The 16485-nt window shown below is 34.5% G+C and overlaps 1 protein-coding gene across 1 annotated transcript in view; it reads right to left on the reverse strand.

Annotated features, from left to right (window-relative positions):
• Positions 1-16485, reverse strand: part of LOC150094527 (dual oxidase-like) — a 290860-nt gene that overhangs the window by 201385 nt on the left and 72990 nt on the right. The window lies entirely within an intron of this gene.

Genomic DNA, 16485 nt, shown 5'->3' on the forward strand with positions numbered 1-16485 from the left:
TGGCTCTGCGCTTTGTAACCATATGACTGGTGAATGAGTGTCCCAGGTGCGATTCCCGTCGAAGACGTTAGGAATTTGAGGATCTTCCTCAGCCGTAGCCAAGATAGCCGGTCTTGGGCGCAGGCAGTAGGGTTTTTTTCGCCAGTTCATCTGGCGTTTTTCATCCCGCAAGCAGGCAAACCGTCCCGTGAACACACACGAATCTACAGCCATAAATACTTAACCCCCCCATGAGGGGGCTCAACTCGCCCCAACAGGGACGGGGGACAAAAAGGGAGGAAACTCCATACGAATAAATAAATAAATTACCAAAGGGATTCCAAATATTATTTAAAAATTCGAATTTAATGGAATTTAAGTGATATACTTTCAATAGATCTTATTTCTAAGCATTCTTCATTTGAAACAGACGACTGTGATCTACATCCGAGCTGCCAACGATTTTTTTCGGACAGCGGATGATAGGAGTCTAGTTCAGTAATTTGTACATAATACAATTATTTTGAAGTTTGACATTCAAATGTTTTGCACGCTAAGTATGCCACTATGTGGGAGTTCCTGTCTCTCTGGAACTGATCAATTTGAAATCTAGCTCACTGCATGAAAGAATGATCTGAAATATACCACTAGTAATTGGGAATATGAATAAAACATTATAAAAATATAATTCAAAAAACACAAGTATAGATCTTGGCTGACCTACTTATACATTTTGAAAATTTGTTGCAATTATCAAGAAAAATTTGACTCCAGATTTGGGGAGGTGCTTAAAAATCAGGCGGAAATTTTCTCACGAATTAATAGTTAAAATTTTAAATATGCATACTTATTCATTAGGGTATTATTAATTACTAAATGGAAATAAAAATGTGTTCACGAATAAATCATCATATGGATGATAATTTATTCGTGCTAGCACGCGATCCAGATTGTGAAGAAAATAAATTAGTGACTCCCGACACACAAAGCGTGCTACTTAAAGCCATCATACACGCGTAGATGTGAACAAAACAGCTTTATTATAAAAATTAAGTTTGTTTTGATCAACGCATGGCCGCAGGAACCGTTTTAAGGCATCGTAGAAGCTGTTATTACGTCGTTCTACTAATTTCTGATAGAAAGTTGGTAATATTGTGCTCCACTCTTAGTAATAAATTCTGCTAATGAAGAGGGCCGCCTTGGCTGTGGCCTAATTTTGCGTTCTAGTTCATCCCATAGATGTTCTATCTGATTCAGGTCGACGTTCTGTGCTGACCCATGCAATGTCGCGATGTTATTCTCTACGAACCCAGGTATTTGTTATTCTCTACAAACCCGTGTCACAAGCATTGCTTTGTAACATTGAATCCTTCACGAAATTGCCCATACAGTACTTATGCAGTTCTGCAAGTGCTGTCGACCATGGAGCACTTCCACTTTCAAATCAATAGGCAACGAGTACGAATCCAGTTGCGGGCATAGATGTTTGTGAATGTCTTTAGGTAGGATATGAATTTCATCGCATGGTGTAAGACTGCTGACCTGCTTATAAGATTGGTTGGCTTGTGATGTATTGGCGCGAGGACAGCAAAGATCACACTGCAGCATTCCAAAGGTTATAGTAGCATACAGCGTAATGATAAATAATAATAAATAGATATATAAAGAAATTACACGCTGTGTACAAAAAACAAAATTTAAAAATTAAACAATACCGCATCTACACATAGATCAAAAATTGTGACCAAATGTGTTTGTATAAATTTATTCGTTGTAAAAAGTTAAAAACTTGATGCTATTTGTCGGAATTTGTTACGATCTGCCTTATTGTATATCGGGGACTTGAAGTGACTTGCAACAGTTCCATGTTTGGTCTTTAGAGCAGAGCTTCCGAATTATCTGGCTCTTAGCTCCGGATACTAAATGTACGAGGGTGGTTACCTCACCTCATATCCCACGGAGATATGACGTGAGGTAACCAATCTTCTTAAGGATCAGTAGCTCCTGTCATCCCGTATTTTGGGCCTACGTTGTCGTATTTCTGACATAGTGTTAGTTGTGGACGCTCATTTCTTCATAACTTAATTTCCGCTCAACAGCGCCTACAAGTGTTTTTCCTAAATGACATCCGGCAGTCATTCCTCTTTGAAACTTAACTCTTATTCGTGGGCTCATCGTTCAGCATACAAGTGGAAATGACTTCAGCGAGAGGGTGAAAGCAAACCATCTCCTTGATGGATCACACAATTATCATATTGCCTAGGCACATCCATCACTGTGCAATTGAAAAGATTTGTTCTAATTTTTGGTAGGATAGTAAATGAATGTTACATATGCGTAAAATTCATTTAACCTTTTCCGAAAAGTATTGCGTAGCAAAGAAACTAAACAAACCTTAATACTGATTAGTCATAACTTTTAAAAAAAATGATATGGAGCTTCAAAATTAATCTATATCAGACCATCCTTTATGAAGACTATAGTATAGAGCCAAAAATATACTACATAGGCTGTTATGTGGTAAAGTATTTCACTTGTAAACACTTCTCGCAGTCATTCTATACAGCTGATAGTCATAATAATTTGATTTATTAGATTTTTAACGCTACAACAACTAATTTATAGAGAATAATTGGCAGAAAATGCTCAGGTAGCTGAAGATAGCTGGCAACAATGAGATTACATTCCGTAATTCTGGGGTGGCAACCCAAGGCCTGAGGGCAGCAAGGTCGCCTGCTAGTGCATTTTGAAATGCTCCCCTGATGAACAAGCTAAAGAGAGAAACTTTAGCTTGTTTATGAGGAGAGCATTTATCCTAATGAACGAACTTTAACTTTCATCTGGATAATTCACTTAAAGCAGAAAAGAATACAAAATCAATAACATGTGAAAGGAAATAATTATGAATATGAACAGACATTTCGGAAACAGTACCATTTTTCTTTCTCATCTTCCCTTTCGTGTTAGGTTTAATAGCCTGTTACGGCCAGATAACTTAGCAATTTAGAAAGCTTCTTACTGCTTATGATAGTGCGAGATGAAAGCTCTGCGAGATAAAAAAAACTCAAGTTTCCCGGAGAAAAACTTGCCACCCCGTATGATCCTAGCTAACTTACCTTCAGTTGAAATGTCCCGATAAAGGTTCTTCGCATCCTAGACGGAATTCTAACCCATGTGTTTCTTACAGCAGGATATCGTCGATATCAATTGAGCTGCTGAGGCTCTGAATACTATCTTCAACAGAACAAAATCAAGTCAGTTTAAATAGTTACCCATAATTAGTTATAATGGGTGGGAGTGCTGCCATGGCAGGGATGTGACTAGCCAAACAAATCTTGTCTGTTGCTGGACACTTACGATGAAAAGAGTGTTAGCTGTTCTTCCCATTACTGATAGAAGGCTGAAAGCAGCTTTTGGTAGATAAGCCGTTCATAGTTTAGTGTGTTCCGCACTTTACAGGTTCGTCCACCACTATACTATTAATTAATTAGCGATGTAATTCTACAGTGAAATCCAGAAGTTTTGCTATTTAATCTGGAGTTTTCAGCACTTTTAGCAACAAAGAGTAATTCAGCGTGAGTGACCTGTTAACCACCTCAGTTAGTATAGACCAGGGATGTTCAACCCGTCGATCGCGAAGAGATTTTTGGTCGATCTCTTGTGTATTCCTCCTTACTTACAAATTTAATTAAAAACTGAAAACATAATATTTTATTTATCATTATTTTGTATTATTTTTAATTCGCTTTAAGTATACTGCTATTGTTTATTTATTTTTCATTAAAATTGTCAAATTCTCAAGTTCATATATATATATATATATATATATATATATATATATATATATATATATATATATATATATATTTGTTGTTAATAAATAATGCGTAGAATGGTTTAAAGAACGATTCGTTTCGTTATGTAGGAGTCAACTTTCAAGACTTTCAAACAACGTCGCATATTTTTTCTGTAGCATTTTAATAAGCTCATTGATTTTCTTTAATTTCCATTCTCAAAGCCGGAAAAATTAACATCTGACAAGCATCGAAGTCCTGACAGATTGGCCGATTGAGAGGTTCAAAAACACCACTCGAGGAAGTAGAAAATTATTGGAAGTATCATCACGCCTGGCACCCAAAAGACGGATGCTTTCATCAGAAGGGTTTGCCCGCAGCTTGTCACGTTTCCATTAAAGATGGTACTTTCTTTTCTAACAACTAATTAGCGAATTACACGGAGACCACTGCAATAACGCAGCCTACGTGGAATTCATGAAATAGCAATGTCAAGTTTATGTTGCTTTCGTGTTCTTGACTTCCTTTATACACGTTGGTCGCCAATATTGCTGAGCACAACATTCGTGACTAGGTAATTCTTCCTCCACCACCCTTATTATCATCATACACTGTAGTAAGTGCCCTCAGCAAAGTTGCAAACTTCTGTTTCGAGAATTTTTTTTGTTACATCTTTACTACATGGCTTGGAGAAGAAAGAGACAACTGCAAATAAACATAACCGAAGAACTACTTATATGTTACGATTAACTAAAACAATACCCAATTGTTCTTGCTTAATAACCATAAGTGTAATTACAGCCTCATTTAATGCAGTTTATATATATATATATATATATATTGAAAGACCTTCACTACCAGATGCGAGAGCTTATCTGCTTCACATTGTTCTAGCTGGTTAGATTATAGCCGACTTTTAAAGTATTAAACGTTAAGTACTGACGACAGTAGAGGTTAGTAAGAAGTTTTGAAGTACTTAATTTTCTGACATATATTCCTTATAATCTCAAAATACCAAATCACATATTTTTGTTTCCACGTGAAATTGGTATACTCCATGAAAAGAAATCCAGGACTATCGAATTAAACATTTGGCTATAGTAGGAACTGACTTCAGCTTGATCGCCAACAACCACTATATGCTAAACACTAATCGTCAGAAATACATAATACAGCACGTAACATGTATTTTTATGCAACAATAATTGTTCAGTTTACTTAACTGTCTTTTTTTTTTCTTCTAAAATTAAAAAAAAATAGTTTCTGGACTTTCCTGTTCAACTTGTTCTCTGATTATTTTACTAATTTGTTTTCGATTTACTTTATCACTTTTAGAATTTCTTTCACTCTCCAGTATAATTAGTGACACTTCCTTCATCTGTTCCATTAATTATTATCAATTGGTTGTCTTCATGGAGTCGAGACTCCATTACGAGAGAAAGGCATTATTGAATATTTACACAATGTCTCTCACAACTCGTACTCATTCAATGACACTTCACTCACAATCAGTGTCAATACATTCCACTCGTCCAACATCCTGCAAACAAACAAAAGTTCAATATTCTAGTCCTCACATCGTTAAGGATTACAATAGTAGAAGATAACTTGCTTATCCCTACTTGTCAGCGTGTTTTTCAACAACCAAGTGATCTCTTTGCTATTTTTCCCACTCGTACAATATACAATATATCCTCTGAACCTCAACTTCTGTCTGCTATTCGTGAATTCATAAATTTCTAGCATTCACATCAGTATAACATATAGGTTGTTATTATTATTATTATTATTATTATTATTATTATTATTATTATTATTATTATTTGGCATTCTGCATGTTGAGATGGCAAACTTTATTCTTTATCCACAATATGGATTTATTCCAGTTGTCCTTCAGGATTTCAACCACTAGGTTTTCAATAATGGTAATGTATAGTGTTAGTTTAGTAATGAAATTCGGATAGCAGTTTATGAAAGTAATAGTTACAGTAGGGTATGGAGACTTTTTTGGAAAAAGAAAAAATCGGACTACGTGCAGTACATACACACTAGTGAGAATTTTGATAGCTCAACTGGTAGCGATGACGCCTTATTGGAAAGATCTCGGTTCAAATATCGTCTAGGACGCGAAAAACCTTTATAAATGGATTTTCACGATGAACTACTGGATTTCATACTCAGGTAGTAGGACCTTTCCTTCTGGAAAGTTAGGGTTTTCATCCATCCTGAAGGGCCAGAAGAAAACATACAATTGGCATAACAGTCGCAGTTGCTTCAAGCGTAATTCCAACCCGACGCATATCCGACCACCGCCTGTTATTTAAGGCTTGAATAAAAAGTTCAATATTTGCTTATAAAGCAAGGTTTTCGGATTTTGTAAACAAATAGATATAAAAAAATTAATAAACTTAGAAAAGAATAATAATAAACAAAAATCCATAGCTCATTCACGGTACTAATGTACTAGGTTAGCAACCTTTCGTTGATAGAAATGACATTAGCAAATTGTGTGCGTATGTGTGCGCGCGCTAGTGATTTTTTTAAAGTGGGAGTACTGGTATGCTAACTCATTCTAAAGCAGTGAGATACATCAACTAACTTTGCAATAACGATTAACTTTAAGACTATTTTTCAAATTTACTCATTTAATCACTTAAAGTACTTTTTTATGAGTTTAAATTAAGTAAATGTGGTGCAATAATGGAATAAGTTTTAAAAAGTATAATTAAATAAGTTCGATGTCCCTTGCACTCGCATCTTTAAAGACGTTTGCATTTTATATGGAAGAGTGGAACGGCCGTTCCACTTTTCATAGGTTCTCCATATCCTCGGCCGAAGCCGAGGATATAAGGCCCTTTATGTTAATTGCGTGTGTTTTTCTGGTCGGTTTGTTTGCATTTATTGCTGAATGAGAAAACCCTAATTTCCAGTAAAAAACCCTAATTTGCTTGTCATCTGTAAAGCTTCTATAAAGTCCCGTCGAGACTTAAACGGGATGATTTGAATATGTCTTTTCAACCAAAGGGAATCGTATGATACCGAGTGAGCCAAGGAGTATGAGAATTAGTAGAACGATAAGAATGTCATAATAAAGACAGAAACACGAATCATTAACTTTTTGCATTTAAGTCAGTCACATTTAGAAGAAACAAAAACGTGTTTGCCACTCTTTTTTATTGGCAAGCACGCAAGAGTATAGCTTTATGTACCTATTTCAGCTCACCGCAATTTTTCATTCACGCTATTTCATAGACTCACAGAATTGGAACAACGTCGTGATTAATGGTTGGTATCACCTCTGCCACTTGTTGACAGGAGTAAAAATGCCGATCTAGACCTAATTATTTCATTTCCATTCCTAACGCATAGTCTCAAGTAAATGTGCAATAGGTTTACTAACAGTTATTATCCTCAAAGATGAAAAAATATTGTGCGTGTGTTGGGATAGCAATATGCTACTTAACCAGGGAATAATGATTACGTTGGTTTTCCGTTCACCTTCCTTGCCCTACGGTAAGTATTTTATGACTGTAAACGTGTGTGTGTTCACGAGCCGGTTTGCCTGTTTTAAGGAATGAAAAACCCAAGTTTCAGGGACGTCATGGACGGGAATAGAACCCAGGTCTTTCCGACCAAAGAATGCTCCTGTGTGTTATTAAGAACTTGAAATAAAATTGTGTTATCACCACGGAAGAGCAGTGTGCATTCTCTTCGACGAACAACACATTTGAAGCAACGCGTTAGGTGCTGTTTCAAACATTTCTGTTTATAATAATAAAAAAATTTTTAAAAAACTCAAGCAAAAATAGAATGTAGATGAATTCAGATAATATCTTAAAAAATTATTTTTTATCAATTTTAAAGTCACCATCATGATCATGGCGAATATGTTCATTTTTCGTGTTTTTGTTGCTAAGTAAAATCAAGACGTCGTATAAAAATTATCAGAACAACAAAATTAAAATTAAAGGTATAACTGTCAATGCTTGTCAAAGTTTTTCAGTGTATTACTCGCAAAGAGCAGTCTTTTTTTCTGATTAGCTAGCCAAGATGCTAGCTCAGATTTATTCAGCAACATTACATATTTCTCATTCAGTCCAGAAGCTAGTGTGTTATCGTTATGATCTGGGCTACTTTATGTTTCTAGCTTGCTAGATAGTCATTTATAAGAAAGTTAAATCTGCTACTAACGAAGGTAAAAGAAAGGATAGTACCTTAAAGGTACCCCAAAGGTCAGTTGTAATATTCCGACCAGTAATTATAAGATGCCGTCCTGAATACGTGATCTGAAAGCAATTTATAGAATCGTGACGAAAAAACTATCTTCTACAGTAGGTAAAGCTCTTCAATTTGATACCACGAATGTGGCTTACAGGGTAGGAAAAAAGTCCATTGTATTACAAAACGACTTTACTTTTTACGATTAGTTTGGATGGATGAGGATGCTTTGCATTTCAAAATAAAAGTAAACAACTCGATGTTTATGAAAAAGTTTGTATTTCAAATTTTCTCACAACACTAAACAACTAAGTGTTTTGAATCAGTGAAAAGGAAGAGAAGATATGGTCATAGTTCACCGCATGGGAAAACCAGGAAAATAATTATTTTGGGAAGGGTCAATTTACAAGCACTGTGTAAACTTGGAAGCTGAAGTGAAGTTTGTTCCTCTGAAATTAGATATTTACACGTGATTGCAAAATGGGCTGAAATAGTTTTCTTCAATTACGAAGGCTTTGATAAGGAAATGGAATTCTATGCTCTTTTTTTTTTCCAACCAGTTTCGTCGTCGCAGTTTTATACGGTCGCACTGGAGAACTCGGAAGTTAGTGATCAATTGTATGGATTTACTACAGCCAGTCCGCAGGTGACCATTTTACTATTTACTCGCCATCCTTTAAGCATCTGCTCTATAGGACTTGAGAAACTCAGAGTTGCTTTAGATATCTCTAGAAAATTCGATTCTATTTAACGAAAATGATTTCATGATCAAGTTGTTATGACCTTCTTTGACGTGGGAACACGTCGCCATTTTATCCTCTAACTTCTCAAACAACACTTTAGTGCCTCGAGGCTCTTTCCCTCCCTCCGTCTTTTTCTAATTAGTTTTCCAGTCGTCATATACACATTCACTGACTACATGTACTTACATCTTCTATCAGAAATTATACCCTACAAACAAATACGATCTCAAGAATATCTTTTGTAATCTCCTTAAATGCTAATCTGCAGTAGAGAAGGAATAATCCACTTTCACTTTTTAGTCTGTCTTTCATTTGCAATTTCCAAGTTTCAAAGAGCGTGTTCAAACTGTGTAACAGTGAATCAATTTCAGTTTTCTGCGTCCTTCTGAATAGCCTGTTCCGAACAATCTGAAGTATATTCGTTTTACCTTTAGTCCGTCAGTTGTTTCTGCATTACTGTCAATAATCTTCATCCTGTTTTGTCTGCTGACTGCTAATGTATATTTTTAGTTCTGAACTTTTTTTGTGAGTGGAACTTGAATTCAAATATTCAATAATTCTGCAGAAATCTGTTGTTATAAAAATCAAAGTCAAACTCAAAGTGTTAGAAAATTTATATATATATATATATATATATATATATATATATTATATAATTATATATATATATATATATATATATATACTGACTTAGATCCGAGAACTAGAAAAAATAATTAAATTTATACAAAACGCAACATGTTTCATCAGATTGTTGACTTCTTCAGGCGTGGGAACATAGAAAGCAAATAAGAAACATCGTATCACTATAAAAACGTCTATTATAAAATTCAGTTAGCTTTGAACTGTAGCTGCAATCCGTGTTGAAGTTCTATTGTTGGGCATCTGCGTGCGTCTGACTTCACGAGTGTGTCAATATCAGATAGCAGAGCTGAAAGAGTCCGGTAGATTATAACTAAGGTTATTATTTATATGATGAGGGTCCATAACAATTTCCTTAGATTCGACTATGTGGCGTTCTACCTCGTCATGGCATATATGAAGGTTTGAGGTTGTTGTCCAGTTTATCTCATGTTGACGGCCTTCATCATTTGTGTTTACTGAAAACAGTACATGGCTTGACAGGGCACTTGCTCTAGTTCTTTTGTAGGCAATGTCTATACACTATATATATACGACTTAGGGTGGAATTTGACTTCTTACCGATCTTTAAAGAAGTAAATTAGGGTTATGTGGCCTCCCTATGAAAAATAAAAGGTGTCAGAAGATTAATTTTGTCTTATTTATAATGCACAGAAACTTGGAATTTCGGAATGAAATTCGGAAATTCTCTACTTGTACATCATAATTCTAATTTTCTTCCAAAACTCTGAGTACAGGCGTATTCCTAAAAATATAAAATTAGTTTTGTTTGAGGATAATTTTGTTTCCGTGTTTGTGTTTGTGCTATGTGAGGATTCGATAGAACAAAAGACTTGGATTATAAGAAAAGCAAAATAAGCTGTTAAATGCAGAATCAGATAGGTCTCTCCTTTTATCTTACAGATTAGTGTTTGATAATTGTAACTTATTTTGGGATTAATTTTGTCGTTCGAATCCACACACACTGCTAAAAATTTACAAAACTCTTACTGGATTTGGAGTTTTTGCGGTAAATGGCATATCATTCGAAGTATATTTGAGATTGTTCCTCCCCTTTGGCCCATTATTTGTACCTAACAAATAAATAAACAGCAATTGGAAATTAATTGTGAAATACAGCTGTCATATTTTCTCCTCTTGTCATCTGTGGAACTAATCCGTCAGTATTCCAAATTCTGACCAGTCGATGAATTCGAGGAAAATGTATTTCTGAAGTTTTGGATGTCTTTTAATATTTTAATGGTGGCCTGACCCCATGAGCTATACTTATGTTAGCAGCTAGTGCAATTGATCAGCTTTACTAGCAAAGTTCGCAAAGGTAAGACAAGAACACCAATTTATTCATGTATGACTACAGATCCTTTTAATGAGGACTCGTATTTGAATGACGCGAAACGTTGATTGAGTAAACATGTTTTTTTTTTATTGCATCAAGAGTACGATTGTTATGATTCAGCGGAACATATGCACTTTTAATAGTTAAGCATTATTTGAATTAGTATGTTCACTTTTTAATTCAACTCAGTCTTGGAGATTGATGGAAGCAATTGCAACATCAGTAATATAGTATATTACTTCTCGGAATATATCCGATCCTATTTGCACATTTTATTGCATTGTAATTTAGTTTATTGTCCTCTTATAGGAAAATAGTGGGAATCGAGGAAACCAATGAGGAAAGAAAAAGAACGATTGTATATTACTGTTTTCTAGTAAATCTCAGATAGTAGAGTATATCTCTTTGAAGTACAAATTATTATATCTCAGTAAATTTGAACACTTCTTTGATTCCTGTATTTGCTTCCCATTTCAATATCACTTTGTCCTACCGATCGTATTGCTGTGCATCCCAAATGTTTACCTATAATTGGCGCATGCACGCCATATTTAGTAAGAAGTACGACAGTGTCCTTACCAGCTGATAGTGAAGATTAGAAGATTCAGAAGGAGTTAAGAGTAGAGTCTCAGTATTCAAACGACAGGGATAGGAAAGGAATTAGATTTGAAACATTAAGTATACTAACTCTAACAGGAAAGTTTGAAGAACTCAGCAATAATGAATGAAAGAAAGAAAGAGAAATCAGTATACTTGGTCTAGGAAAGAAGAGACGTGTGACAGTCGAAAACATGAATGTTTTCTGCGTACATTTCCAGATATGAGGTGTCAAGGTCAAAGGCATAACTGTAAATTTAATTATGTGCCGGGCGTTCTCTAATTCGTTAAAAATATATGAATATATTTAGTTCACCAATTCTTGAAATTAAAACACATACTGCTGTAATTTACGAGTATGGGCTATATGTCTGTAATTCTTTTTTGACTGACACTAACTTTTTGGATAAACATGTCACCACTATATATGACATGTAGTGGTCAAAAAGTCAACAAAGAACGCAAAGCGGCCAGCTATTGATGAAAGATTTCTTCAAATAGGTGAACTCCTTCACGAGTCAAATTAATGTATTTTGACAGTCACTTGTTTATATTAGTGTCTTGTTGTTCTTGTTTGTGGGCAAGAAACCCCAGTTTCTTGGAGGGGAAAAGAGGGAGCTAGGGAGAGAGAGAGAGGGGGGGGGGTGCCTAACGCAGTGTCATTTGAAAAGGCTTGGGAAAATGTTACAATCAGTGCATATCAGTCGGAAAATCGTTTCTATTGGAAAGGTATGGATTCGAATTCATATGGGTACGATCCTAAACAATTGGCTAGTTTTTCTTTAACCTTAGCCTGAGTTCTTCCTCATGCAGGAGTAGTGTATTTGAATGAAGAATCAGAGTTGGTTAAAAGAAGCTGAAGAAATGAACAAAAATCATGCTGTTGGCCTGTCGGATGGCTTTATCCCGTAAAAGGTCCGTCTAATAACTCCATAAAACATCGTAAAAGCATTTCGAGATAATCGAAACAATTCTTGTATCACAAAGAATTAATTTTCTCTTCCTTCGAATAATCTCAGACCATAACATTCTTTGTCTTCCTTTGTCTTTTTTCCACACCTATAAAAGGAATTTTTCCAAACTTTCTTTGAAATGCTTTCAAAGAATCGCTAAGTATAAATAGATTTAAATGATACTTTATGAATAATACTAGAAGTTTTCTCACTAACTGATACACTATGACAGAACAAATCCATATGGTATGATACGCCACGGAAATTAAACTCTGCTGCACATACAATGAAGATATCCTCCATAACGTATTCCACGATCTGTTTTTTCCCCTTCCGGAGATAATATTACAAAGCATCTGATTTCCAATTTTTCTAGAGAGTAGAATTAACACTTTCGAATCATACTTCACTATTTTCGCTCAAGAGTTTAAAAAAACCCAATTCCACAAAAAACTCGTTTTATTCTATTTTTTTTCACTTTGTTATGCCTTCTTCCAAGTAAACTCCGCCAAGTGAAATACAATCCGGCTTTCTTCATTATACCTTCCATCGACAAATTTTGACACTTTGGTTAAGTCTTCTCGCCGTATCCTGTTAAGTTTACCAAACTGCAACTAATCGAGTTTGACACAATTAGCGAAACTTTGATTCTTTTATCGGCTATTAAATATCTAGATAAGTTAAGAGTTAAATCTAAATCTAAAGTTAAGAGGAATGGTTTTCTTATCTGTACTAATTATGTTGCCATTACGATTTCTGAACTTAAATTCATTATCAACCTAAATCCTTTATAATTCAGTAACTTCATCCAGAATTTTTACATTAAAATGTGGTCCATCTAAATCTAAGACTACCTTCTTGTCATCATATATACCATTCGTTGCTTACTATTCATTTAGGTTTTGAGTCATGAATAACTGAAGAAGTTTTAAATATATGAAGTCATACTATTTCAAGGCAATAAACAAAACAAACAAAACGCCATGGAAAAAAATCCACGCTAAATAGATGACATTTGTCTTTTAAATTAGAGGAAGTGTAGTGGTTCGTGTTAAGAGCTATTAAATACAGGAAGCCAAATTAGAGTCAACACCCTATCATCATCATCATACTCCCTGACTCACCACTTAAATTTTGCGTGTCATGAAGCAGTTATCGAAGGATCAATTATCTCACGTTTAAGTATATGGAAAATGAAAATATACAAGTGCTTCTCTCTACATGGAACATCTTTTGGAGTATTGCCTTGAAATTTATTATGAGGAAATTTCTGTCCAAAATGTGACTGTATAAATGAGTCACGACGGACTTAAATATTGATTCACCGAAGGAGAGAAGATCAACTAAATATTCCCCTTCACGTAAAAAAGGAACTTTACATCAATATAGTCGCGAAAAATATTGTAAATAAAGTTTTGACACTTCTGTATTAAAGAACGGTAATAAAGAACCTGCAAGTGTACTAAATGAGCGAAAACGAAACTTGATGCGTGAAAGATTGACGCGCGATATAGTACAGTCTAGTCTACTATTTTCTAGGAATATTTTATTGACGGATTTATTAAAAATATAATATCCCTTCAATTAGTACGCAATGGAATTATTACTCCGAAAATTTAAACACTTCGGTAGTCAAAAGCATCCTTCATGGAGGTTGGGGGGGGAATATAGTTTTGCTACTTTTTATGTGAATTTTAGAATAAAAATCTGATTTTAATATAAACGATCACTATAGTAAACTCAGTTGCTGACAGGAATTTGTAATAAATCTCTAACCTATTTATCCTTAGAATTCACTATAATATCTATATCAATCTGAGATCAAAAAGCAGTTCTTATTGATATGATATAAACTCAATAAGTTTCCCACAATAAGTATGTAGAAAAAACTTTAATTATGCATTAAGCCGTAATTTTTTTGGATTTAGGTCACACCGATTCTGATACACTAAGAGCATTTTTTTTCCATTTTCGAATTTGGAACTTCGATTAACTAAATGAAACAATCAAATTGTTTTTTTTTGTGTGTGTGTGTGTGTGTGTGTGTGTGTGTGTGTGTGTGTGTGTGTGTGTGTGTGTGTGTGTGTGTGTGTGTGTGTGTGTGTGTGTGTGTGTGTGTGTGTGTGTGTGTGTGTGTGTGTGTGTGTGTGTTTTACGTTTAATAATTCTGTTTCTTTTTTTTTCCTTAGCTTATTTTGTATTCATTTTATATAAGAAAATTCTGATGCAGTATTTGCTTATTAATTTCATATTACTTTTGTAATAGGTTACAAAGAGAGAGAGAGAGAGCGAGCGACGACAACAAGGACTGAGCATAGAGAAAAACAACTGAATACGCGAACTCATAATTAAACTTTTGGGGGACATTTGCATCAAGCACTGGAAAACGAATCATACTAACAAAATCCATCTATGTTGTATGCAATAAGATAGGAAATTTGGATATCTGGAGTAGTCTAAAGTATAAATCAAAAGAATAAAAATGGTACTGATGTCTAAGTATATCCATAGTATATTCTGTATTTTTGTACTGCAGACTTTTTATGTAAATTCGTTTAATTCAGCACTTCTGCTGAAGGTCAAATATTTCTTCTTGAATATTGAAATATTTAATTAATTCTTAATTGTTCATTTTTGTTAATTCTGCAGGTATATTTAAATATCACTCCTTTTCAAAACTCTCTGTTAATAATAGATATGCCAGAGCTAATTGGTTCGACAAATTTTATTGAAGAAGGATCAATATTTTAAGGATATTCCGTAGTGTGCATTTCTCATACTGGGCACTTATCACTCAGATATAAGGGAATTGGTATTCCAACGAAGTATTGCAATTACGAATAACCCTCGGTTGGGCAACTGTTGGTGTTAAAAGATATTTCTCATTAATCACTTTATAAATAATACATTACTTTGCCTGTTAAGTTTTAATAAGGTGTATGGTGAAGAAAATTAAAGATTCTAATTGCTTCTAATTTTGTTTCCTCTCTTCCATCTGAACATTTATTAGTTAGTGCAGCTTCGATTAAAAACTTGCAGAGAATCAAAAATATGCCTTCGGGTTACTAATTAAACTGCTGACAGCCTTATTTGTTTTTCTTCCACAGTTAGCCTAAACCTCAATAATGATATATGGATTACAAATTGCTTTAGAACCACAATCGTGAAGCCAGCTGGTACATCGTAGGGATAAACATAGTACTTGAAAAAAAATTAGAATCTACCTGATCTTGAGTATTGTTACCTTTCTGTTTTGGCTGTTGAGGCGAGCATTTGATTCAGCCTTTCCGCATCACACTCTGCTGTAATCGTGAAGTATACGTGGCAGTTTTTATCGAAAAGAAAGCAAGAAAACTAAGTAGTCTTAAGAATATGATAATTTTTACATCATTTGGATCATAATTTGAATCTAAACAAAGAAACATTATGAACATGTTCTCGTTTGGGGACGACGAGATGAGTCCACCAATGAAGACTAAGCAGAATGAAAAGTAGTATGACAGATTTGTGATGCACAAGGCGCGAATATTTTCCTTCTGCTTATTATCGGCTTATTATTTCTGCTTAGTATCGGCTTTCGGATGCAGCTGCTTGCGTATTAGCATTTATAAAATGAATTTGTATATTATTAAGTTTCATCTGGAAATTCCAAATATTTCTTCCACTTTTGCTTTCTAACCGATCATTTACTTTTGACTTATTAATGTAGCTCAAGTAACAGTAATAGTTTTCAAATTGCCTTTTGTGTTTGTTATTGAGAATTTAGTAGTAAATAAGTGTTTGTACAGACAGAAAATTCCAATTTATTCGAATTTATTTACTCTCTAATGAATCGGCGATTCTTGAAAGAAAAATTATCCATTTGTGACATCATGGTATAAACTCAGAAAAGAGGCATTGAATGAATAACATAAGCAACGTTGTCTGTAGTGGTTTACTGTCATAATTGTTTGACAAAGAACTAGTGTGTCAACTTAAGTATTTTTCTTTTGGTAATGAAAAATACTAAGCAATGTTATATTCTCAAGAACAGAATATGAACATGAGGAGCCAAAACAAAGTGATTTTAGTTTAGTTATTCTGGGGGCACAGCAAGGACGCTTCATTTCTCATTCAGTAACAAAAATGCTCTCTGGCTGGAAAGTCTTTACTTCTAATCCAGTCCACGCCGCGAGGAATTATGAACTTTTCCCTAAATCCTTAAGAACTTTTCACATGCTCGG

Source organism: Typopeltis vanoorti, chromosome 22, assembly GCF_054136105.1.
Source record: "Typopeltis vanoorti isolate ZY-2024b chromosome 22, IOZ_Tvanoo_1.0, whole genome shotgun sequence".
NCBI classification, from domain to species: domain Eukaryota; kingdom Metazoa; phylum Arthropoda; class Arachnida; order Uropygi; family Thelyphonidae; genus Typopeltis; species Typopeltis vanoorti.